Here is a 25,579-nt window from a genome sequence, read left to right as displayed (position 1 = left end):
ACGCCCGTCGAGCGATTAGATTTTGGCTATCATCGGTTTATTCAATTACAGTCCCACATGTCATTGAAAATGCAAGACAACGCATGTCCCCTCTGGCGAGCGGCGTGCGAGACGGACTGTCGGGGGTGCGACGCGTACGAGTCGTAAGTGTGCCTCCTTTTCCTTTTGAACCTGCAAAGCATAACATTTTCGTGCGATCGATCATAGAAATCCAGAACAAAATGACGAGGGCGATGCTTTCCCGCGCGTTAGGCGGGCTAGTTTGAGTGATATGACGTGCTACAGTGCCGTCCACTTGCTCCATTTTTATGTAAGCAAGAGTCTACACTTACGTGGGAGGAGTGCAAAACACGGCGGATCTAATTTTGATCAAGGGATAACTGTTCCCTACAAAATAATGGAGCACTGTTAGCGATTATAACATGATAGTTAGGGCATCTCTAGCGCTGGCCCTCAAATTTACATCGGCATCTGTCCGAGGACACTGATGGATGCCATCCAATGCTGCCCGCATACCTTTCGACAACTATATGAACTAACCGGACGAAATTCGTGCAAACAAAGCAAATTTCAAATTAACCAGATGAAATTCATTACATTTCGAAAACTTTTCCTATAAACTGGATGAAATTCATTACATATTTCGCACAAACCATACTAAAACCTACTGTAAACCTAATCTAAACGATCGTCGGCGCCCGACCATCATGTCCGGCCATGAACCCGAGAAAGCCGCCATTGCCTTTGCCTCCTCCTCATCCACCTCGATAACCTCCTCCTCCGGAGCACAAGGTTCTGAAGATTTCTGTCTCCACGTCACCATCAAGCGGCTAATCGGCCGTCGATGTTTATCCCACCAAGCTTGGCGTCGACTGAGTGGAGGAGCGGTGGCCTTCCTAGGACCAGAGCGGCGGCGACCTACCGTGTACTACTCTTCCTCGCTGCCGGCTGCGCTCGTGCATGCGCGCCGGCTTCATGGTCGTGGCGGCGGAGGGCGGCCGGGGGGGAGCCAGCGATCTCCTTCGTCTGCTCCTACGACAGTACGTCCAAGAGAGCTTTGGAGCGCGCCCGGAGCGGAGCCGCCGATGTCCTTCGTCTGCTTCTGTGACAGTACGTCCAAGAGAGCTTTGGAGCGCCAGGAGGCCATGGTTGGAGTGGTGCCGACAGAAGGAAGGGACCGGAGGAGAATGAGTGTGGGTCTTTGGCTATGGCTGGGAGCTGGGGCTCAAGTTAATATAGCGGGCGAATGGCAATGAGCCGCGGCAGACGGATGGACGGCTGGCGCCGGAGTAGGTTCGTCGGCAGCTATGTGTCATTAATGTGGTCGGTGGACGGAAGGATAGCCGTGGTGTCGTTAACGCGGAACAGTCGCTTGCACTGGGATGCCACGCGGGTGGCGCTCTCTCGGCCGTCGCGCTGCTACAATGTTGGCGCCAGTGAGAGGTCGCGTCAGGCGTGAATGCGGACGCTGCTTTAGTGACTTAACCGCAGGTGCGTTGGATCACTGACATGTGGGCCCAACGGGCATTTGGCCCGCATGTCAATGACACACCAACTACACCAGCAGTTAAGGCCGGTGAATGCGGCATTGACGTTCTGGAGAGACGGTGACTGTTTCAGGCGGGAAGCGCACGCTAGCGATGGAAGGGGTTTTTCGGTAGGCCAGGGTGGTCAGACGTTGCCGTGGTGGTAAAATGTGAACTCATGGATGACGAGCCTTTGAAGCGTCTGTGGCACGTATTGACAACCAGGCGTCCATGCAACTGCTCTTGTCGCCAGCTAGCCTTCGACAACCACCATTAGACACCACACAACCATGCATAACTTACGAATAATGGACGAATCGATCAGACACACACTCGTGTGCAGTGGCACTATGATCGGTTGCTCACGATAGAACATAATCCGTACCATAGTACCCTCTCTAGCTAGGCTGTTTTATAGATTGTCGTTGTGATGGACGATATACATGAGCAAGGCGCCGAGTCACGAGTATGACCATTGGTGTTGAGCCAGGTGAATACATGCTCGGTGTTCGCGGAGGCCTCCAGCAAACGTCTAAACAGTAATGTCACATACGCATAATTTTGGTTTTTATTTCTTTCTCCACTAACAGGTAGGCCCGCGTAGATAGATAGATAAAGAACATGAGCTGATGAGGCGCATGCGGACCATTTGACTGGTTAACTAGATAAATACGGAGCTATACGCTGAGCCAGTGACCGTATAATCACCATATCTCGTATACAATGATCAAAGTGAGCTATCAAGTTGCTAAAAAAAGTGAGCTATCAAGACAAGTTCGATGACCGCCAATGCATTTTACTTGGTAATAAATGACCAAGATTGAAGGGGAATCCAAATTTCCTTCGTCTTCTATCCTTGAGCTCTTGACAAACCAATGCACTTTACGGTTGTCCGGCCACTCCACCCCAGAGCTGTCGCCAAGCGTCGTTCATGCCACCGCGCCGCACACTAACCGGTAAGGAAGTGATGGCTTCCCGCCGCACCGAGTTCCTCGCCACCCATGACCGCACACAGAATGGTAGGGAAGCGATGGCATCCCGCCGTGCCGAGTTCATCGCCGCTCGCGGCCTCACACCTATGTGGGCGGAATTTGAAGCTGCCAAGGCCGAATGGGTGGTAGAGCAAGAGGCGGCCAAAGCCGCACAAAGGGAGCAGAAAAGTCAGAAAGCACTCAAGAAAAGAGAGGCCCGCCGCTGCAAGAAAGAAGAGGACGCACGCGCTGCGGCGGAGAGGTCGGCGGAGATCCAAGCACGGTGGGGTGTCGCCGACAAAGCCGGGAAGGAGAACGACGACGTCTGGCCAGCATGTGAGAAGTAGTAGTACTAGTAGTTAGTGTGTGTGTCTGTGTCGCCCGTACATTTGTTTAATTAATTACGAGCATGTACCAGTACTACTAGTTACTACTGTAGTTTTTAGAGCAAAGTACCAGTGCATTAGCCAATGGAAAAATTCCTATCCTATGCATCAAATGGCATCTCTTTCTCTATAGGAATTGAGATGCATGTCATCTCACTTCCTATGATTTTCATATTCCTATAAAATTCCTATCCTATGAACCAAAGGAGGCCTCTGCTGGAGTAACTACTGTAGCTAGCAGTACTGCTGGTACAGTAGTTTTCTTCAAGAAGCGAAATTCAACGAAGTCATGATGGTTCCTTCGTCCGAGCAACTTCACAATGGGAAAGGTTGGGCCTGTGATTTGACGGCTCATTAGTAATTACTGCGGCGCGACGACCGGGGTGACTCTCCCTTGGAGTTTTGCGGGCATGGCAAGTGGACCAGGATGGTCGACGTCCCACATGTCGGCAAATGGAAGTATTCTTTCTGATATCGAGGAGCAAGGAAACCGCGTGGTATAGTATCACTGCTGATTTATATTTATTTTTTATTTCTGATGAATGCTAGCGTTTCAACTCTTACGATGAAGGAGTGCCAAACAGGACACGTGTTGGATGTCCCACACGTCAGCGAAAGGAGTGGGACATGAACAGCATGGTAGAGTGTCTCCACTTCTGGGTCGGAGACCACACGTAGTAGTACTACTGTACTAGTGGTATGAACGATACAAAGTGCGACCCGGAGAGAAAGACACGTCTAGTTGGAAGGTCTCGGGGCATACACATAAACAAATATAAAACCTAATATGTGCCTCCAATTAATATAGTAGTAGTAGAGTACTTAGGCACGGACTCCATAACATCACCGGGCATTGCACGTACAACATTTAGTGGTAGTAAGAGACAAATGCCTATATGCCACGCATGTTCATACTATTTGTGCCTTTCTACTTCACTTACTGCGCTACATTACTCAGGTTCATACGTCCACTCCTGGGTACATGTCCGTCTCGTAGTTCCAGTCCCACGTGTTCTTCATAGATGGAACGATCCATAACAGTGGGCAACAGGAGTCCATATCATTGCATTTAGTGTGGCTCCCCACGATGGAGACTCATTGATACGTCTCCAACGTATCTATAATTTTTGATTGTTCCATGCTATTATATTATCTGTTTTGGATGTTTAATGGGCTTTATTATACACTTTTATATTATTTTTGGGACTAACCTACTAACCAAAGGCCCAGTGCAAATTGCTGTTTTTTTGCCTATTTCAGTGTTCCGCAGAAAAGGAGTATCACGGAATCCAAACAGAATGAAACCTTCGGGATAGTGATTTTTGGAACAAACGCAATCCAGGAGACTTGGAGTGGACATGAAGAAAGAAACGAGGAGGCCACGAGGCAGGAGGGCGCGCCCAGGGGGGGTAAGCGCGCCCCCACCCTCATGGGCCCCTTGTGGCTCCCCTGACTGACTTCTTTCGCCTATATATACTCATATACCCCGAAAACATCTGAGAGCACCACGAAACCCTATTTCCACTGCCGCAACCTTCTGTACCCATGAGATCCCATCTTGGGGCCTTTTCCGGTGCTCCACCGGAGGGGGAATCGATCACGGAGGGCTTCTACATCAACACCATAGCCTCTTCGATGATGTGTGAGTAGTTTACCACAGACCTTCGGGTCCATAGTTATTAGCTAGATGGCTTCTTCTCTCTCTTTGGATCTCAATACAAAGTTCTCCTCGATATTCTCGGAGATCTATTCGATGTAATTCTTTTTGCGGTGTGTTTGTCGAGATCCGATGAATTGTGGGTTTATGATCAAGATTATCTATGAACAATATTTGAATCTCCTTTGAATTCTTTTATGTATGATTTGTTATCTTTGCCAGTCTCTTCGAATTATCAGTTTGGTTTGGCCTACTAGATTGATCTTTCTTGCAATGGGAGAAGTGCTTAGCTTTGGGTTCAATCTTGCGGTGTCCTTTCCCAGTGACAGCAGGGGCAGCAAGGCACGTATTGTATTGTTGCCATCGAGGATAAAAAGATGGGGTATATCATATTGCTTGAGTTTATCCCTCTACATCATGTCATCTTGCCTAATGCGTTACTCTGTTCTTATGAACTTAATACTCTAGATGCATGCTGGATAGCGGTCGATGTGTGGAGTAATAGTAGTAGATGCAGAATCGTTTTGGTCTACTTGTCGCGGACGTGATGCCTATATACATGATCATGCCTAGATATTCTCATAATTATGCACTTTTCTATCAATTGCTCGACAGTAATTTGTTCACCCATCGTAATACTTATGCTATCTTGAGAGAAGCCACTAGTGAAACCTATGGTCCCCGGGTCTATTTTCCATCACATAAGTTTCCAATCTATTTTACTTTGCAATCTTTACTTTCAATCTATATCATAAAAAATACCAAAAATATTTATCTTATTATCTCTATTAGATCTCACTTTTGCAAGTGGCCGTGAAGGGATTGACAACCCCTTTATCGTGTTGGTTGCAAGGTTCTTATTTGTTTGTGTAGGTACGAGGCGACTTGCGTGTAGTCTCCTACTGGATTGATACCTTGGTTCTCAAAAACCGAGGGAAATACTTATGCTACTTTGCTGCATCACCCTTTCCTCTTCAAGGGAAAACCAATGCAGTGCTCAAGAGGTAGCAAGAAGGATTTCTGGCGCCATTGCCAGGGAGATCTACGCACAATTCAAGACATACCAAGTACCCATCACAAACTCTTATCCCTCGCATTACATTATTCGCCATTTTCCTCTCGTTTTCCTCTCCCCCACTTCACCCTTGCTGTTTTATTCGCCCTCTTTTTCCGTTCGCCTCTTTTTCGCTTGCTTCTTGTGTGCTTGTGTGTTGGATTGTTTGTCACGATGGCTCACGATAATACTAAATTGTGTGATTTTTCCAATACCAACAACAATGATTTTCTTAGCACTCCGATTGCTCCTATTACTGATGCTGAATCTTGTGAAATTAATGTTGCCTTGCTGAATCTTGTCATGAAAGATCAACTCTCTGGCCTTCCTAGTGGAGATGTCGCTACACATCTAAAGAACTTTGTTGATTTGTGTGATATGCAAAGGAAGATAGATGTGGATAATGATATCGTTAAATTGAAGCTATTTCCATTTTCGCTTAGAGATCGTGCTAAAACTTGGTTTTCGTCTTTGCCTAAAAATAGTACTGATTCCTGGAATAAGTGCAAATATGCTTTTATCTCTAAGTATTTTCATCCCGCTAAGATCATCTCTCTTAGAAACGATATTATGAATTTTAAGCAACTTGATCATGAACATGTTGCGCAAGCTTGGGAGAGGCTGAAATTAATGATACGTAATTGCCCTACACATGGTTTGAATTTATGGATGATTATACAAAAAATTTATGCCAGATTGAATTTTGCTTCTAGAAATCTTTTAGATTCGGCCGCAGGAGGCACTTTTATGGAAATCAAATTAGGAGAAGCTACTAAACTCCTAGATAATATTATGGTTAATTATTCTCAATGGCACATCGAAAGATCAACTAGTAAAAAGGTTCATGCGATAGAAGAGATTAATGTTTTGAGTGGAAAGATGGATGAACTTATGAAATTGTTTGCTAATAAGAGTGCTTCTTCTGATCCTAATGATATGCCTTTGTTGGCTTTGATTGAGAATAATAATGAATCTATGGATGTGCATTTTGTTGGTAGGAACAATTTTGGTAACAACGCTTATAGAGGAAACTTTAATCCTAGGTCGTTTCCTAGTAATTCCTCTAATAATTATGGTAATTCCTACAACAACTCTTATGGAAATTTTAATAAGACGCCCTTTGATTTTGAGACTAGTGTTAAAGAATTTATGATTTCTCAAAAGAATTTCAATGTTTTGCTTGAAGAAAAATTGCCTAAGATTGATGAGTTGGCTAGGAACGTGGATAGAATTTCTCTTGATGTTGATTCTTTGAAACTTAGATATATTCCACCTAAGCATGATATCAATGAGTCTCTCAAATCTATGAGAATTTCTATTGATGAGTGCATGGAAAGAACCGCTAGGATGCGTGCTAAGAAAGATTGCTTTGTAAAAGCGTGTTCTTCTAGTTTTCATGATAATAGGGATGAAGATCTAAAAGTGATTGATGTGTCTCCTATTAAATCCTTGTTTTGCAATATGAATCTTGATAATGATGGGACTGGAGATGAGTCAACTTTAGTTAAAAGGTGTCCCAATGATTCAGAGTTTTTAGTTCTTGATGCAAAAATTGGTAAAAGTGGGATTGAAGAGGTCAAAACTTTACATAGCAATGAACCCATTATTTTGGATTTCAATGAATTTAATTATGATAATTGTTCTTTAATAGATTGTATTTCTTTGTTGCAATCCGTGTTAAATTCTCCTCATGCTTATAGTCAAAATAAAGCTTTTACCAAACATATCGTTGATGCTTTAATGCAATCTTATGAAGAAAAGATATCCGTAGAAAACGTCATGATGAGTGGGAACATACTATTAAAATTAAGATTAAAGATCATGAATGCTATGCTTTATGTGATTTGGGTGCTAGTGTTTCCACGATTCCAAAAACTTTGTGTGATGTGTTAGGTTTCCGTGAATTTGATGATTGTTCCTTAAACTTGCATCTTGCGGATTCCACCATTAAGAAACCCATGGGAAGGATTAATGATGTTCTTATTTTTGCAAATAGGAATTATGTCCCCGTAGATTTCATTGTTCTTGATATAGATTGCAATCCTACATGTCCTATTATTCTTGGTAGAGCTTTCCTTAGAACGATTTGTGCAATTATTGATATAAAAGAAGGAAATATTAGATTCCAATTTCCGTTAAGGAAAGGCATGGAACACTTTCCTAGAAAGAAAATTGAATTACCTTATGAATCTGTTATGAGATCCACTTACGGATTGCATACCAAAGATGATAATACCTAGATCTATCCCTGCCTTTATGCCTAGCTAGGGGCGTTAAACGATAGCGCTTGTTGGGAGGCAACCCAATTTTATTTTTGGTTCTTGATTTTTGGTTCTATTTAGTAATAAATAATTCATCAAGCCTCTGTTTAGATGTGGTTTTATGTTTTAAATTAGTGTTTGTGCCAAGTAGAACCTTTGGGAAGACTTGGGTGAAGTCTTTATGATCTTGCTGTAAAAAACAGAAACTGTAGCGCTCACGAGATTAGCTCCCATTTTTTACTGGAGAGTGATTTTAGGTTGATTATTTTTGAAGATTATTAATAGATAAATTCCTCACGTCCACCAATTTATTTCAGAATTTTGGAGTTCCAGAAGTATACGTTTGATCCAGATTACTACAGACTATTCTGTTTTTGACAGATTCTGTTTTTTGTGTGTTGTTTGCTTATTTTGATGAATCTATGGCTAGTATCGGGGGATATGAACCATAGAGAAGTTGTAATACAGTAGGTTTAAGACCAATATAAATAAAGAATGAGTTCATTACAGTACCTTGAAGTGGTGGTTTGTTTGCTTGCACTAGCGGAGCTCATGAGATTTTCTGTTGAGTTTTGTGTTGTGAAGTTTTCAAGTTTTGGGTAAAGATTTGATGGATTATGGAATAAGGAGAGGCAAGAGCCTAAGATTGGGGATGCCCAAGGCACCCCAAGGTAAAATTCAAGGACAACCAAAAGCCTAAGCTTGGGGATGCCCCGGAAGGCATCCCCTCTTTCGTCTTCGTCCATCGGTAACTTTACTTGATGCCATATTTTTATTCACCACATGATATGTGTTTTGCTTGGAGCGTCTTGTATGATTTGAGTCTTTGATTTTTAGTTTACCACAATCATCCTTTCTGTACACACCTTTTGGAGAGACACACATGAATCGGAATTTATTAGAATACTCTATGTGCTTCACTTATATCTTTTGAGCTAGATAATTTTGCTCCAGTGCTTCACTTATATCTTTTAGAGCACGGTGGTGGTTTTATTTTATAGAAATTATTGATCTCTCATGCTTCACTTATATTATTTTGAGAGTCCTTTAGAACAGCATGGTAATTTGCTTTGGCTATAAAATTAGTCCTAATATGATAGGCATCCAAGATGGGTATAATAAAAACTTTCATAAAAAGTGCATTGAATACTATGAGAAGTTTGATACTTGATGATTGTTTTGAGATATGAAGATGGTAATATTAGAGTCGTGCTAGTTGAGTAGTTGTGAATTTCAGAAATACTTCTGTTGAAGTTTGCAAGTCCCGTAGCATGCACGTATGGTAACCTTTGTGTGACAAATTTTAAACATGCGGTGTTCTTTGATTGTCATCCTTATGAGTGGCGGTCGGGGATGAGCGATGGTCTTTTCCTACCAATCTATCCCCCTAGGAGCATGCGCGTAATGCTTGCTTCTTGATGACTTGTAGATTTTTGCAATAAGTATGTGATTTCTTTATGACTAATGTTGAGTCCATGGATTATACGCACTCTCACCTTTCCATCATTGCTAGCCTCTTCGGTACCGTGCATTGCCCTTTCTCACCTTGGGAGTTGGTGCAAACTTCGCCAGTGCATCCAAACCCCGTGATATGATACACTCTATCACTCATAAACCTCCTTATATCTTCCTCAAAACAGCCACCATACCTACCTATTATGGCATTTCCATAGCCATTCCGAGATATATTGCCATGCAACTTTCCACCGTTTCATTTATTATGACACACTTCATCATTGTCATATTGCCTTGCATGATCATGTAGTTGACATCGTATTTGTGGCAAAGCCACCATGCATAATTTATCATACATGTCACTCTTGATTCATTGCCCATCCCTGTACACCGCCGGAGGCATTCATATAGAGTCATATTTTGTTCTAGTACCGAGTTGTAATCATTGAGTTGTAAATAAATAGAAGTGTGATGATCATCATTAATAGAGCATTGTCCCAAATATAAAAAAATAGAAAGGCCAAATAAAAAAAAGGGAAGGCCCAAAAAAAGAAAAAAAAAGAAAAAAGAAATAAAAAGGGACAATGCTACTATCCTTTTTTTCCACACTTGTGCTTCAAAGTGGCACCATGATCTTTATGATAGAGAGTCTCTTGTTTTGTCACTTTCATATACTAGTGGGAATTTTTCATTATAGAACTTGGCTTGTATATTCCAACAATGGGCTTCCTCAAATGCCCTAGGTCTTCGTGAGCAAGCAAGTTGGATGCACACCCACTTAGTTTCTTTTGTTGAGCTTTCATACATTTATAGCTCTAGTGCATCCGTTGCATGGCAATCCCTACTCCTTGCATTGACATCAATTGATGGGCATCTCCCTAGCCCGTTGATTAGCCGCGTCAATGTGAGACTTTCTCCTTTTTTGTCTTCTCCCCATAACCCCCATCATTATACTCTATTCCACCCATAGTGCTATGTCCACGGCTCACGCTCATGTATTGCATGAAGGTTGAGAAAGTTTGAGATTACTAAAGTATGAAACAATTGCTTGGCTTGTCATCAGGGTTGTGCATGATGAGAGCATTCTTGTGTGACGAAAATGAAGCATAGCCAAACTATATGATTTTGTAGGGATAAGCTTTCTTTGGCCATGTTATTTTGAGAAGACATAATTGCTTAGTTAGTATGCTTGAAGTATTATTATTTTTATGTCAACATTAAACTTTTATCTTGAATCTTTCGGATCTGAACATTCATGCCACAATAAAGAAAAATTACTTAGAAAATTATGCTAGGTAGCATTCCACATCAAAAATTCTGTTTTTAACATTTACCTACTCGAGGACGAGCAGGAATTAAGCTTGGGGATGCTTCATACGTCTGCAACATATCTATAATTTTTTATTGTTCCATGCTATTATATTATCTGTTTTGGATGTTTAATGGGATTTATTATACACTTTTATATTATTTTTGGGACTAAACTACTAACCAAAGGCCCAGTGCAAGTTGCTGTTTTTTTGCCTATTTTAGTGTTTCGCAGAAAAGGAATATCAAACGGAATCCAAACGGAATGAAACCTTCGGGAGAGTGATTTTTGGAACAAACGCAATCCAGGAGACTTGGAGTGGACGTCAAGAAAGAAACGAGGAGGCCACGAGGCAGGAGGGCGCGCCTAGGGGGGGTCGGCGCGCTCCCACCCTCATGGGCCCCTCGTGGTTCCCCTGACCGACTTCTTTCGCCTATATATACTCATATACCCCGAAAACATCCGAGAGCACCACGAAACCCTATTTCCACGGCCGCAACCTTCTGTACCCGTGAGATCCCATCTTGGGGCCTTTTTCGGCACTCCGCCGGAGGGGGAATCGATCACGGAGGGCTTCTACATCAACACCATAGCCTCTTCGATGATGTGTGAGTAGTTTACCACAGACCTTCGGGTCCATAGTTATTAGCTAGATGGCTTCTTCTCTCTCTTTGGATCTCAATACAAAGTTCTCCTCGATCTTCTTGGAGATCTATTCGATGTAATTCTTTTTGCGGTGTGTTTGTCGAGATCCGATGAATTGTGGGTTTATGTTCAAGATTATCTATGAACAATATTTGAATCTCCTTTGAATTCTTTTATGTATGATTTGTTATCTTTGCCAGTCTCTTCGAATTATCAGTTTGGTTTGGCCTACTAGATTGATCTTTCTTGCAATGGGAGAAGTGCTTAGCTTTGGGTTCAATCTTGTGGCGTCCTTTCCCAGTGACAGCAGGGGCAGCAAGGCACGTATTGTATTGTTGCCATCGAGGATAAAAGGATGGGGTTTATATCATATTGCTTGAGTTTATCCCTCTACATCATGTCATCTTGCCTAATGCGTTACTCTGTTCTTATGAACTTAATACTCCAGATGCATGCTGGATAGCGGTCGATGTGTGGAGTAATAGTAGTAGATGCAGAATCGTTTCGGTCTACTTGTCATGGACGTGATACCTATATACATGATCATGCCTAGATATTCTCATAATTATGCACTTTTCTATCAATTGCTCGACAGTAATTTGTTCACCCATCGTAATACTTATGCTATCTTGAGAGAAGCCACTAGTGAAACCTATGGCCCCCGGGTCTATTTTCCATCACATAAGTTTCCAATCTATTTTACTTTGCAATCTTTACTTTCAATCTATATCATAAAAAATACCAAAAATATTTATCTTATTATCTCTATCAGATCTCACTTTTGCAAGTGGCCGTGAAGGGATTGACAACCCCTTTATCGCGTTGGTTGCAAGGTTCTTATTTGTTTGTGTAGGTACGAGGCGACTTGCGTGTAGTCTCCTACCGGATTGATACCTTGGTTCTCAAAAACTGAGGGAAATACTTACGCTACTTTGCTGCATCATCCTTTCCTCTTCAAGGGAAAACCAACGCAGTGCTCAAGGGGTAGCACTCATCCAAACTATGGCCAGCCTCGACACAGAGCAGTCGCGTGCACCGGGAAGCGGCGCTCTCTCGGCCGTCACGCTGCTTCAAAGCTGGCGCCGGTGAGAGGTCGCCTCCGCTCTAGCCGGGCATTAATGCGGCACTGACGTTCCGGGGCGATGCCGACCGTTTCACGCGGGAAGCGCGCGCCGGCAAGGGAGGGGGGTTGGGTCGGCCAGGCGGTCAGACGCGAGCGTGGTGGTGGTATTGGTTTTGAACCGTTTCAGGTGTAGTACTGGTAGTTTGCAAAACGACTCAATTATTGCACTCGGTTTCCTAAGAAAATGTGGTAAAAAAACATTACTCCACAGCCCGCTTCCCTTCTCCTTCCTCTTCCACCGCCCACGCTCGTCTGCGGGAAGCGACCGGTCAACCCTTATATAGGAGTGCTAGCACAAAAAGATGCATGAATGACCACTAAAATTTCCAGATTAAAGCGCTTCTCCGGCGGGAGTATGGCGTATGTCGTTACCTTCGGCCGGGCCATGGCTACCAGGCTACGGCGACTAGAGAAGAGGCGCGGGAGGGGAATGAATGCAGCTACTGTTTGGGTCCGCCGTCCGGCTTAAATAAATGCGCACCATCACGTGTACCAGCGGGTGCACAAATTGTAACATACATGTCTGCTTAAGTGGGCGTCACGTAACTGGTGTGTGTGAGAGATGAGAGACAGAGTGCGTGTGTGCGAGTCTACTCTTCGGACATGTACTCAACCTTTTGCATCGGGATATAAGTATAATGGTATTACACTTTAGATAGTGATTTACGTGGCCATGTTAACGTGGTTGTGTAAAAAAATGTCACTTCCTGCTCGTGATTTGCGTTATATAATTACTAGCAAGATGCTCATGCATTGCACCGAACATCAATATGCATTGTTTTACAAAACACCTGTTGTGATTGACCCATGCAGGAGTAATCCCATGTGTAAAAACTAATGATATCTCGAGAGTTTTATCGAAAAACTGGTATCTCGACAATTTCATCGGAAAAAATGAAAGATGAGAGATAAGGTGAGGAGGAGTAGAGCGTGGTGGTGACTGGTGGTCGGACTGGGCGAAGGCATGGGGATGGACGGCGCCGGCAGGCGGCAGCGGCCACCATGCAAGATTGTTCCAGAGACTTCCTTTTTTAATTGCTCAGCAATGAGGTTGTGGGAGATAAGGATGATGAACGAGGCAAGGCCTTGTCTGTAAATGTGGAGAGAGGTATGGGTATCTTTTGTAAAATTGCCATAGTTTGCTTTCTATCTATCAGATATAGATCGGACGGTCTATATTACAAGATGGCAGGCACACCATCATCACCAACTCGTTTTTTAATAAGAGTAGAGATGATAAGTTTGCTAACTACTAAAGTAAAGTGGAATTTGTCCATGTTATACAAGTAAATTAAGGTGATTGCTTATCATACGGGTAAGGTTGGACGAAGGGTGGTAGGAACAAATGCTCCGCCTAGTGCATGTGTGTGTGAGATGGCGTCTTAGTGTGTGTGTGTGGGGGGTGCGTGTGTGTGTGTGACGCGGGGTCCTTGGTGGCGGATGTAATTTAGTGTGTGTGGCTTCATCATAGTGTATGACAGGGGCCACCAACGAGGGGGTGCGAGAGAGAAAAGGCCCGTGGAGAGGGAAGAGAAGGCGTGTGCGCGTGAGAGGAGTCGACATCGAGAGAACGTGTTTGTCCGAGAGACACCGAGGAAGACTACTATATATCGATGGTGCATGTAGGGGGAATTAAACGAAGGGATGGTCTTATTGGTTTCGGGGATATAGGGGAAGAGTGAGAGAGGGGGGTAGCTAGAAGGAGATTGTTAAGTGTGAGTGTGTGTTTTACCCATCCAAGCGGAAGCTATGTGCACACAATAAGAGAACGATTCGATGTGGCGTTAGGGTTTAGGGTAATTAACTATGTATGGAGGCATAGTAGACCTTGAACGTGAATGTGCGAGAGGTATACATGTATACGTGGGATGTGTGTGCGTGCGCGCGAGCATGATCGAGATAAAAGAAAGAAGACATAAGTCATAACATCAACGATATGGGAGAGATTGGTATGACAATATGCATGCATGTGAGAGTGCAGGGAAGAAGGCTCGATAATTGAGCATGTGTTTTTGTCTTTAAGATATAGTGGCGTGGGCTAGAGCATGCATCTATGGCGAGCAGAGGGAGCGAGAGACAGTGATTGTACAAAAGAGATCAACCTATAAATGCATGTATGGAGAGACATATATAGTTTGGGTGATAGGAAGCAAGAGTGCGTGCGAGAAAGAAATGTTGACGAAGAAACTACAGATAGATACAGAGATAGAGATGCTATATAGAGGGACATCAGCTAGTTTGAGTGTTGGAGATGACCGCCGGGTGGTTCAGAGGGTGAAGTTATGTGTGTGTGAGAGAAAGATAAAAAGAGGGCACTTGACTGCATGTAGAGAGAAACATATATAGTGTGCGTGATAGGAAGAAAGAGTGAGGGCGAGAAAGAAGGTTGATGGAGAAAGAGATAAATAGAAAGATAAAGATGCTAGCTAGCTAGTGTGTGTTAGAGATAGGAGTCGAGTGGATCAGAAGGCTGAGTTATGTGTGTGGGTGTGAGAGAGATAGAGAGAGTGTGCGTGTGAGTCACATACAAACAAATATCAGAGAGAAATGAGATCCCGAGAGACGGAGTTTTGTGTCTGCGAGAGAGAAAGATATTTCACAACGAGAGTGATAGCTAGAGAGACATATGAGGGAACGCAAGATATCTCTAGGGAGAGAGAGTGTGTGTGAGCGACATACAAGAGAATGGTGGAGAGATATGAGACCCTGGGAGACAGAGTTTGTGTTTGTGTGTGAGAAAGAGATATTTAAGAGGAAGAGTCGTAGCTTCTCATATCTAAGGAGCGAAGGACATCTCTGTGTGAGAGGGGGTGTGCGAGTGGCACACAGGGGAATAGTAGAGAGAAATGAGACCCCGGGAGACGAAGTTTGTGTTTGTGTGAGAGAAAGAGATTTCACATGGAGAATCATAGTTAGAGACTGATACGTCTCCAACGTATCTATAATTTTTGATTGTTCCATGCTATATTATATTCTGTTTTGGACATTATTGGGCTTTATTATACACTTTTATATTATTTTTGGGACTAACCTATTAACCGGAGGCCCAGCCTAGAATTGTTGTTTTTTGCCTATTTTAGAGTTTCACAGAAAAAGAATATCAAACGGAGTCCAAACGGAATGAAACCCTCGGGAACATGATTTTTGGAACGAACGTGATCCAGAGGACTTGGACCTTACGTCAAGACATCAACCAGGAAGGCACGAGGTAGGGGGCGCGCCTACCCCCCTGGGCGCGCCCTCCACCCTCGTGGGGCCCACGTTGCTCCACCGACGTCCTTCTTCCTCCTATATATACCTACGTACCCCCAAACTATCAGAGACGGATCCAAAAACCTAACTCCACCGCCGCAACCTTCTGTACCCGTAAGATCCCATCTTGGGGCCTTTTCCGGAGCTCCGACGGAGGGGGCATCGATCATGGAGGGCTTCTACATCAACACCATAGCCTCTCCGATGATGTGTGAGTAGTTTACCTCAGACCTTCGGGTCCATAGTTATTAGCTAGATGGCTTCTTCTCTCTTTTTGGATCTCAATACAATGTTCTCCCCCTCTCTTGTGGAGATCTATTAGATGTAATCTTCTTTTGCGGTGTGTTTGTTGAGACCGATGAATTGTGCGTTTATGATCAAGTTTATCTATGAACAATATTTGAATCTTCTCTAAATTCTTTTATGTATGATTGGTTATCTTTGCAAGTCTCTTCGAATTATCAGTTTGGTTTGGCCTACTAGATTGATCTTTCTTGCAATGGGAGAAGTGCTTAGCTTTGGGTTCAATCTTGCGGTGTCCTTTCCCAGTGACAGTAGGGGCAGCAAGGCACGTATTGTATTGTTGCCATCGAGGATAACAAGATGGGGTTTATTTGATATTGCATGAGTTTATCCCTCTACATCATGTCATCTTACTTAAAGCGTTACTCTATTCTTTTGAACTTAATACTCTAGATGCATGCTGGATAGCGGTCGATGTGTGGAGTAATAGTAGTAGATGCAGGCAGTTGTCGGTCTACTTGTCGCGGACGTGATGCCTATATACATGATCATACCTAGATATTCTCATAACTATGTGTCGGGTGGTTGGTGCGACATATGCCAAGGGATGGCTTATCATTGTGGGAGCCAATAAAACGTCGCCGGTGCCCGGAAAACGGGATGAGGCGAAGACATGCACGCCGGCGAATCTTACCCAGGTTCGGGGCTCTCCGAGGAGATAACACCCCTAGTCCTGCTCTGCGGGGTCTCCGCATGATCACTAGATCGATAAGGGGTAGCTACAATCGCTCCTAGAGCTGTTGAGATCAAGGGAGAAGAAGAACAAGGCTAGCTCTCGCTTCTCTCTATCTATGTGTGTGTGCTATGCTATGATGCCAACTCTGCTGAGGTGCGAACCCTTTGCATGGGAGCTCCGGGGGGTTTATATAGGCCTACCCCCGGGGGTACAATGGTAATCCGACTGGGATCTGGTCCTAGCCGTCAGTGCCTACGCTCGCCGGCTTCTCCGCCGGCTGCTGGGTCCCGCCGGCTGGTGGGTCCCGCCGGCTGCCGGCTACTTGGTCGACAGGCCGGTCCCACCGCCTAGGGTTTTGTCGGCGGCTGCTTACTGTAGCCGCGCCTCTGATGATGAGGGCTTTGTCGAGGTGAGCATGGCTACAGTGGGCCGCCTCGGGGGCTATCACTGTAGCCTCACCTCGTCTTGTCTCCTTAATGGGGCTCCTGCTTCGAGGAAGGGAGTGGCCGGCTTCTGGAGGCCGGCTATACTCTCGGCCGGCTGGGAAGAGCCGGGCCGCCTTCACGCCTCTCTCTGGCTGAAGGGGCCCGCGGTCCTTGGGCCGTATAGGAGGGGGTCGTGGATGACGTCGTACCTGGCGTGGCTACAGTGCCGGGACGCACGGGAGACATCCCTCCCGTACGGCCTCCTGTAGCCATGCCCGCCTCGGGCTTCGGGGGTCGTGGGCCGCACTGTGGCCATGCCCCGTCAGGTCGTCGTTATGTAGGAGTGGTTGTGGTCTTGGCCGGCTTCTAGGAGTCGGCGTCCTTCTTGGCCGGCTTCTTGGAGTCGGTGAGGCTGGGTCGCCTTCCGGGAGTCGGCTTTAGAGGTACCCGGCCAGGGAAGGCGGCCCAAATGCTTGGAGTGCTTGAAGGCCCAAAGGCCTGATAAATTTTCTGAAGAGCCAGGGCTACCCGTGGCCATTCCCTCCGACAGTAGTCCCCGAAGCTGATTGAGCTTCGAGGTGGAGCGGGGATCAAGAAGCTCGATCAGCTTCCCATCGTGACGAGCCGGCAGCTGGGAGCCGGCCTTGGTCAGGCGCGCCGCCTTAGTCGAATTCTTCTGGAGTCGGGGGGCGGGAACCCGCAGGGACGTGCACCGGGCCGCGGGCCGTCTATGGGCCGCTGGCGCGCCACGTGGCCAGAAAGCTTGCCAGCCCACGCACGTGACGGGACGTCGCCGCAGAGAGGGAGCCCGCCACGTCCGCGCCCCGGCCCAGGTGCGGATCCTTTCCATCCCGAAACCGCCTGCACGTTCCGTGCAGCAGTTTCTCTCGCACTTATGCGTAATAAACGCGAGACGTGGGGGGAGTGGGCGCAGTTAATCCCACGTTTCCCCCCCCCCCACGTCCGGCCTCTTCGGCCGCGTGAGGCTATAAGTAGGGGGAGGTGGAGGGCGGCAGGCCCTCGCGCGCTCCTCCTACTTCCACCGTCTTCTTGCCTTGCTCGTTCTTGCGACAGCGCCTCGCCGCCGCGCTCTTCCTCCGCACGCTCCTCCGCCACCGTGCTAGCTTCCGCTATGCCTCCCCACGTAGAGCAGCTTGGCGGGGATTGGGATGGCTCCATCGTCCACAACGACCACATCGACTTCCTCCGCGACACCCGGCGTCTGCCCAGCGCGGACAAAGTGGAGGTCTGCCTCGCGCCGGAGAAGGAAATCAGGCCGGTGCCGCGGGATGGCGAGCGGGTGGTCTTCCGCTCGCACTTCCTGCGCGGCTTCGGCCTGCCAGTGAGCGCCTTCTTCCGCTCCTGGCTGGACTTCTATCAGCTCCAGCCGCACCACCTCACCCCCAACGCGGTGGTGCTGCTGTCGGCCTTCGTCACCCTGTGCGAGGGCTATCTCGGCGTCCTCCCCACCCTCGAGCTCTGGGGGGAGTTCTTCCAGTCGAAGCTGGGTACGCGCAGCAAGGGCGTGCCGGCCCACACCGGCGCCTTCATCGCGTCGCGGAGATCGGGCGCCGACAACCCCTTCCCCGTCATCACGCTGATCCAATCGGTGAAGAAGTGGCAGAAGTCATACTTCTACGTGCGGAACATCGCTCCACGGGGCGACTACATCAACCTGCCGGCTTACGTAGCCGGCCCACCGGCGGGGAGGCTGCCCCAGTGGTCCTTCCGGGTGGTGACGCTGTCGTAGGGAGGAAACGCCGCCATCGCCCGCCTGCGGGTGATGGTCCAGTCGGAGGGCCTGACGGGGCCCGACCTCCTGGCCGCGTTCGTCACGCGCCGGGTCCTCCCTCTCCAGAGCCGGCCTCATCTGATCTGTCAGATGAGCGGCCAGCTCGATCCGAGCCGGATGTGCACCAAGGAGATGCCGCAGCCCGACGCCGCCGACATGGTGAACTACCTCGCCAACTGTCAGCTTTCCGACAACTGGCAATTCGGCAAGGAGCCATACAGCCGCGCCAATCCTCCACCTACGGTACGCTCCCCTTCTCTTTTTCTCTTTCTCTCTCTCTCAGCTTTGTCGCCGAGTTCCTTTTGGGCCGACTCTAACTCAATCGGCTTGCTCTCTTTTGACAGAATCCTCTGCTCCGGCCGGCCGGAGGGGCAGACGTGGAGCGCCGCTTCGTCCCCGACCGGAGCGAGGAGGACCAGGAGGACCCCGACCTGGGGGCGGTCCATATGGAGGACGCCGCCGAGCCGGCCGGCGGCAAAGCCGGCGGCGAAGCAGGCGGCTCCGGGTTCACCGCTACCTTCGAGGACTGGCCGGATGACGACGAAGCCGAAGCCGTCCCGCATCGCCAGCCGGCGTCCGGACGCGGCGCAGGCTCCTCCGGCGCGCAGCCTGCTCGGGGTAGAGGCCAGAAACATCGCGCCACCCAGGGCATGTTCGGTAGCCGGACAAAGAAGCCCAGGGGTGGGGCGGCGGCCGCGAAGGCGGCTCGCTTCAGCAAAGTGGTGAAGCAGCCGCAGACCGTGTCGGCGTAAGATCTCTCTTTCTTCGTACTGTCCTTCTTTCTTTCCTTTGATGGTTCTTGAGTCTTCATCTTCTTTTTCAATGGTCAGAGCTCCGCTATCCCTTGAGCGGGCGACCGCCGGCTCCGTCGTCGGGTCGCCAGGGGGCTCTGAGAGCACCACCCGCCGCGTAGATCCCCGCGCCGCCCTCCTGGAGGCGACGGAAAGGAACGCGCGGGAGGCGCGGGAGGAGCAGGAAGCGCGGGAGGCGGAGGCACGGAGGGCAGCCGCCGCCCAGGCAGCTCGGGAGGAGGAGGCGGTGAAGGCGCTCGCCGAGGCCGCAGCCAATGCCCAGGCAGAGGCCGAGACCGAAGCGGCGGCAGGGGACGCTCTGATGGTCACCCCCCTGCGCACCATGGCGCCCGGGGACGTGGATCCCTCGCCAGGGGGAGCCAGCGGTTCCCAGCCAGGGCTGGGAGGAAGCGGCGACGACGTCGTCATCTTGGGGGAGGCGCCGGGGCCGACTGCTCCGACTAGGGCGACCCAAGGCCGTCAGCCTGAGCCTGCGCCCGCACAGTCGGCGGAGGGCGAGCCGGCCGCGGGGCCTGAGGTGGCGGTCCGGGTCCCGCCAAGCCGGCGTGCAGGGATGGCCGCGTCTGAACCGCAGAAGGCGGCGTCGGAGCCACAGCCGGCCGTGGGCTCCAGCTCGTCGGCCCGAGACGCGAAGGCGGCCAGCGCTACCTCGGGGTGGACGCCGGGCGGAGGGACAGCCGTGGTGAACGTCGCTGCGCAAGACGTCCGGACCCGGCTGCAAGGCCAGGCCGCGGCGCTGAGGCAGTTCACCGACGAATTCCTCGCCACGCGGGCAGCCATCCGGGTTAGTATTCTCATCTTGCTCTTGATTTCTCTCGTGGGGGCGCGTCAGCGCACCCACTGGGTGTAGTCCCCGAGTTCCGAGTCGGCTGCTGAGCAGGCGGCTTGGAACTTCTTGGAGATTTTGTTTTTGCTGCTTTTGTTCTCACTTCGGTCTTCTGTCCGTCTTGCAGGACTACCACAACCTCCGAGCGGCCGCCTTCAACTCCCAGGCTCAGGAGCTGACTCAGAAGACCGCCGATCTTACTGAAAGCCAAGGTATATGACTTGATCTTTATCTCATGTGGGGGCGCGTCAGCGCACCCGATGGGTGTAGTCCCCGAGATTCGGGCCGACTGCTGAGCAGTCGGCTCGGATCTTCCTTGATGATTTCTCATTGTTCTTCTTCTTCTTCTATCTCTGCAGCGGCTAACGCCAGTCTGAGGGCACAGCTGGGGGAGTCCCAGACTGCTCTTCGTGCCAAGGACGCGGAGCTCGCCGCCTTGGTGCAGGAGCGCGACCGCTTGGTCAAGAAGCTGGCCGACCAGGAGGAAGGTCACAAGGCTGTGCTGAAGGCTGCGCAGGATCGCGAAGCCACCCTCCAGGCCGAGTTCGAGACGGAGGCGGCCAGCTGGGCAGAGGCCAGGCAGACTCTGGTCTCCGGCTATGGCCAGATCGAGGATCTGGTTGACGGTAAGTCGTCTATCCCTTCGTCCTTTCTTGCCATCCGCCATTTTGACTTGTTTTTCTGATTTTGGTGTTTTTCTTTCCTTTTCTTCTTCGCGCAGAGTACTTCCCCGGCTATTCCACTACCGCCAACCAGGCCATCGAAGCCCGTTGCCAGGCGAAGAGGCAAGCCGGCTTCGAGATCTCGCCAAACGCCGGCCGCTCGCTGGAGGAGCAGCTCCTGGCGATCCAGGCTCGCATCCAGCCGGCTCACCGGCTGCTCCGCCGGCTTCAGCGTGCCGGGTCGGCGGTCTTGGCTGCCCTCTGGCCCGGCCAAGCGGTTCCTCGCACCCCCAGTCGGACCGCCGATTGGCTGGAGGTGGCCGTCGGCCGCTTCGAGGCTTGGAAGGCGTCGGCGGCTCGCTCCGGCGCCAGGCGGGCGCTGGAGTTCGTCAAGGCCTGGTATCCCGGCCTGAACCTTGACCAGCTGTCGACCTGGCGGCAGCAAGCCGACACGGAGCTGGAGCCGGCGCGGCCGGCCATCATTCGGCGGGCTTCGGCGATCGCCGACTACACCGACACCAACGTCTTCGCCCCCGAGGTGGACGACAATGGAGTCGCCCAGCCGGAAGATTGGTTCGGGCTGGACCCGGCGTACGGCGAGGACTCGGCGGAGGAGATCGACTCCAGCGACGAGGGCGAAGAGGAGGAGGAGGAAGGTGAAGACGTCGAGCCGGCTGGTGGAGTAGCCGGCCAGCCTGACCGCGCCTCCAGCACTACATCGCATGCGAGTGCGTCTCCTGCCGCGGGAGGCGGTCAAGCCGGGACCAGCTAGGCGGGCACTCCTTCAGCCGGCGAGCTGCCTTCACCGACCAGCTCGGCCTCCGAGTCATGCCTTAGTCTTCTTTCTTTTGTTTGCCTGTCTTGTTACTTTTGAACAATGTTTGGTTAAGTCTGCACAATTCCACCCACTGGCTGTATTCAAACTTAAGTCTGTTGCCAGCCTTTGGGCGGCCTTATGTATATAAGGTATGCAATCGGCCTTTCCTTGCACTTTCGCTTTTTGTCCTTCTGCTTTTTTCCTTTGCCGCCCTCCCTTGGTTGCCGCCTCCCTAGTCAAACAGTTGCTCTGCAATCTGTAGCCGGGGAGTGCCTGGCCGATTGGGGAGGGGAAAGTACTTTTAGCTTTGCCGGACTTAAGCTAAGTTTTTTAGGAAGCCGGCCAGCCGGCTGCTTTGACAGCCGGCAGGCATATATGGAGGTCGTCTCTTTGCTATATAGGTTAGTTGTTCCTTAGCCGTTTTTTGTGTGGGCGTCCTTTCTGTCTTTTCTCTTGCTAGTCGGACAATCAGTTCTTTGAGCTGTGACTTTCAACAAGAGAGGACTTGGGAGCCGGCGCACTACTTTGCTGACTTTGGGAAGAACTTAGAATATAGCTCAAGGCGGCCAGTCCCCGGGCCGACTAGTCGGACCCGGTGCCGGACAAGAATTCAAAATGTAATAATACATTCATGGATATGACACTTGTCATTCATAGATAAATAAAAGGCAGTCCCCGAGTACTGTTCGGGGGGCCTGTTGGTTTGTAACTTAATACAAAAAAAGGGTAGCGTGATACATACTGCTTTTCAGCTGTAAAATCGTCTTAGGAGGTTTGCGTTCCATGGTCGCTCCGACTCCTTGCCGGAGTCGTCTCTCTTGCGTGCTCTTGGCTTTTGCGCGTCGATCAAGTAGTAGGAGTCGTTGCCGAGTGCCTTGCTGACGACGAAGGGGCCTTCCCAAGGGGCCGAGAGCTTGTGTTGGCCGGCTGTTCGCTGGATCAGCCGGAGCACAAGGTCGCCCTCTTGGAAGGATCTTGGCTTGACCTTGCGGTTGTAGTAGCGGCGCAGGCCTTGCTGGTAGATGGCGGACCGGCTGAGGGCTAACAGCCGGCCTTCTTCCAGTAGGTCGACGCCGTCTTCTCTTGCTTCTTTGGCTTCCTCCTCCGTGTACATGGTGATCCGAGGCGAGTCGAACTCGATGTCTGTTGGGATGACAGCCTCGGCACCGTACACAAGGAAGAATGGAGTGAAGCCGGTTGACTTGTTGGGTGTAGTGCGCATACTCCAGAGGACAGCCGGCAGCTCTTCGAGCCAACAGCCGGCCGATCGCTCCAGTGGCACAACCAGTCGGGGCTTGATGCCGGAGAGGATAAGTCCATTTGCTCGCTCGACCTGGCCGTTTGACTGCGGGTGGGAAACGGACGCTAAGTCCAGTCGGATGCCCTGTGTCGTGCAGAAACGTGCCAGTGCGCCTTTGGCGAAGTTCGTGCCGTTGTCGGTGATGATGCTGTGCGGTACGCCGTACCGAGTGGTGATGTCGGTGATGAATGTCACGGCAGTCGGCCCGTTTAGCTTCTTAATCGGCTTTGCTTCGATCCACTTTGTGAACTTGTCCACCGCAACGAGTAGGTGTGTCATGCCGCCGCGGGCTGTCTTGAAAGGGCCCACCATGTCCAGTCCCCAGACGGCAAAAGGCCAGGTGAGGGGAATGGTCTTGAGGGCGGAAGCCGGCAGGTGTTGTTTGGAACTAAAGACTTGACATCCTCTGCAGCTCTTGACTATTTCTTTAGCATCCTCCAAGGCAGTCGGCCAGAAGAAGCCATGGCGGAAAGCCTTGGCCACGAGGGATCTTGAGGCGGCGTGGTGGCCGCATTCGCCTGGGTGGATGTCTTTGAGGATTGCCACTCCTTTATCTGGCTCGACGCAACGCTGGAAGACTCGAGTGACGCTGCGCTTCACGAGCTCCCTGTTGATTATTGTGTATGCTGCGGCTCGTCGTTGCACTAGTCTTGCTGCGATCTCGTCAGCCGGCAGCTCTCTGCTGACTAGGAACTTGAGGATGGGCTGGGCCCATGAGGGAGCTGTGACTTCTTCTGCTGTTAATGCGGCCACCATGACTCGGGTGGGTGGGTTGGGTGTTGCATTGGAGTCGACCACCGCTTCTTGTGTCGTTGCAGTCCCCGGGCCGACTGCTGCAGTCCCCGGGCCGGGTTCTGAAGTCCCTGGGCCGGGTGCGACTACGTCAGTCCCCGAGGCAGTTGTCGAAGTCCCCGCGCCGCCTGCGGGATTTCTTGAGCCGGATCCGGCTGTTTCTGGCGCAGGCGGTACGAAGATGGAATCCGACTCTGGAGACGGCTTGATGGACGGCTTGAGGAGGCGCTGGAGGGAGACGCCAGTCGGTATGGCTTGTCGGGTGGAGCCGATCCGTGCTAGGGCATCTGCTTGGTCGTTGTCGGCCCTTGGCACATGAAGGAACTCGCACCCTTCAAAGTATCCGCTCATCTGCTGGACGAGGAAACGGTAGCTTGCCATGTTTGTGTCCTTGGCATCCCAGTCGCCAGATGATTGTTGGACCACCAAGTCTGAGTCGCCGTAGCACAGGATCCGGCGTATGCCGAGCTCTTTGGCTAGCCGGAGCCCATGTACGAGCGCCTCGTACTCGGCCACGTTTGGAGGCGGCGAAGTGGATCTGCAGCGTGTACTTGAGCTTGTCGCCTTTGGGAGAGGTGAGGACGATGCCGGCTCCCAAGCCGGTGCGCATCTTGGACCCGTCAAAGTGCATCCGCCAATGGGTAGAGTCGGGAGCCGGCGGTAAGTACTGGGTCTCGGCCCAATCGACGAGGAAGTCGGCCAATGCTTGCGACTTGATGGCGGTGCGGGGTTGATAGAAAATCGTGTAGGGCGCCAAGGCAATGGCCCATTTGGCCACCCGGCCGGATGCATCCCGGCTGCCTATGATCTCGGCGAGCGGGGCAGTGCACACGACCGTGATGGGGTGCTCTTGGAAGTAGGGCTTCAATTTCTTGGCAGCGAAGTACACCCCATAGCACATCTTCTGGTAGTGCGGGTAGTTTTGCTTTGAGCTGGACAGTACTTCGCTGAGATAGTAGACCGGCCTCTGGACCAGCTGAGCTCGGCCTTCTTCTGGGCGCTGGACCACAACAATAGTGCTGACGACTCGGCTTGTCGCGGCGATGTAGAGGAGCATGGGCTCCTTCTCAGTCGGCGCAGCCAGGACAGGCGGAGTGGTCAACATTTTCTTCAACTCATGGAAGGCTTGGTCGGCTTGATCATTCCACTCAAAGTGAGTGGACTTCTTCATGAGTCGGTACAGAGGGAGGGCCTTCTCTCCTAGTCGGCTGATAAAACGGTTCAGGGAGGCTAAGCAGCCAGTGAACTTCTGCACATCTAACAGCTTGGTGGGAATCTCCATCCTCTCGATGGCTTTGATCTTGACAGGGTTGCACTCAATGCCGCGTTCGGAGACCAAAAAGCCTAGCAGCTGGCCGGCTGGCACTCCGAACACGCACTTCTCGGGGTTGAGCTTGATCTGGAATCGGCGCAAGTTGGCAAATGTTTCCTTCAGGTCTTCCAGCAAGGTACCGCGCTTCTCTGTCTTCACCACAATGTCGTCTACGTAGACGTGGGCATTTCTGCCGAGTTGTTTCAAGAGACATTTATGCATG

Source organism: Aegilops tauschii, chromosome 4 (genome assembly GCF_002575655.3).
Source record: "Aegilops tauschii subsp. strangulata cultivar AL8/78 chromosome 4, Aet v6.0, whole genome shotgun sequence".
In the NCBI taxonomy this organism is placed as follows: Eukaryota; Viridiplantae; Streptophyta; class Magnoliopsida; order Poales; family Poaceae; genus Aegilops; species Aegilops tauschii.
The sequence above is the reverse complement of the archived record's forward strand: the minus strand, read 5'-3'. Positions refer to the sequence as shown.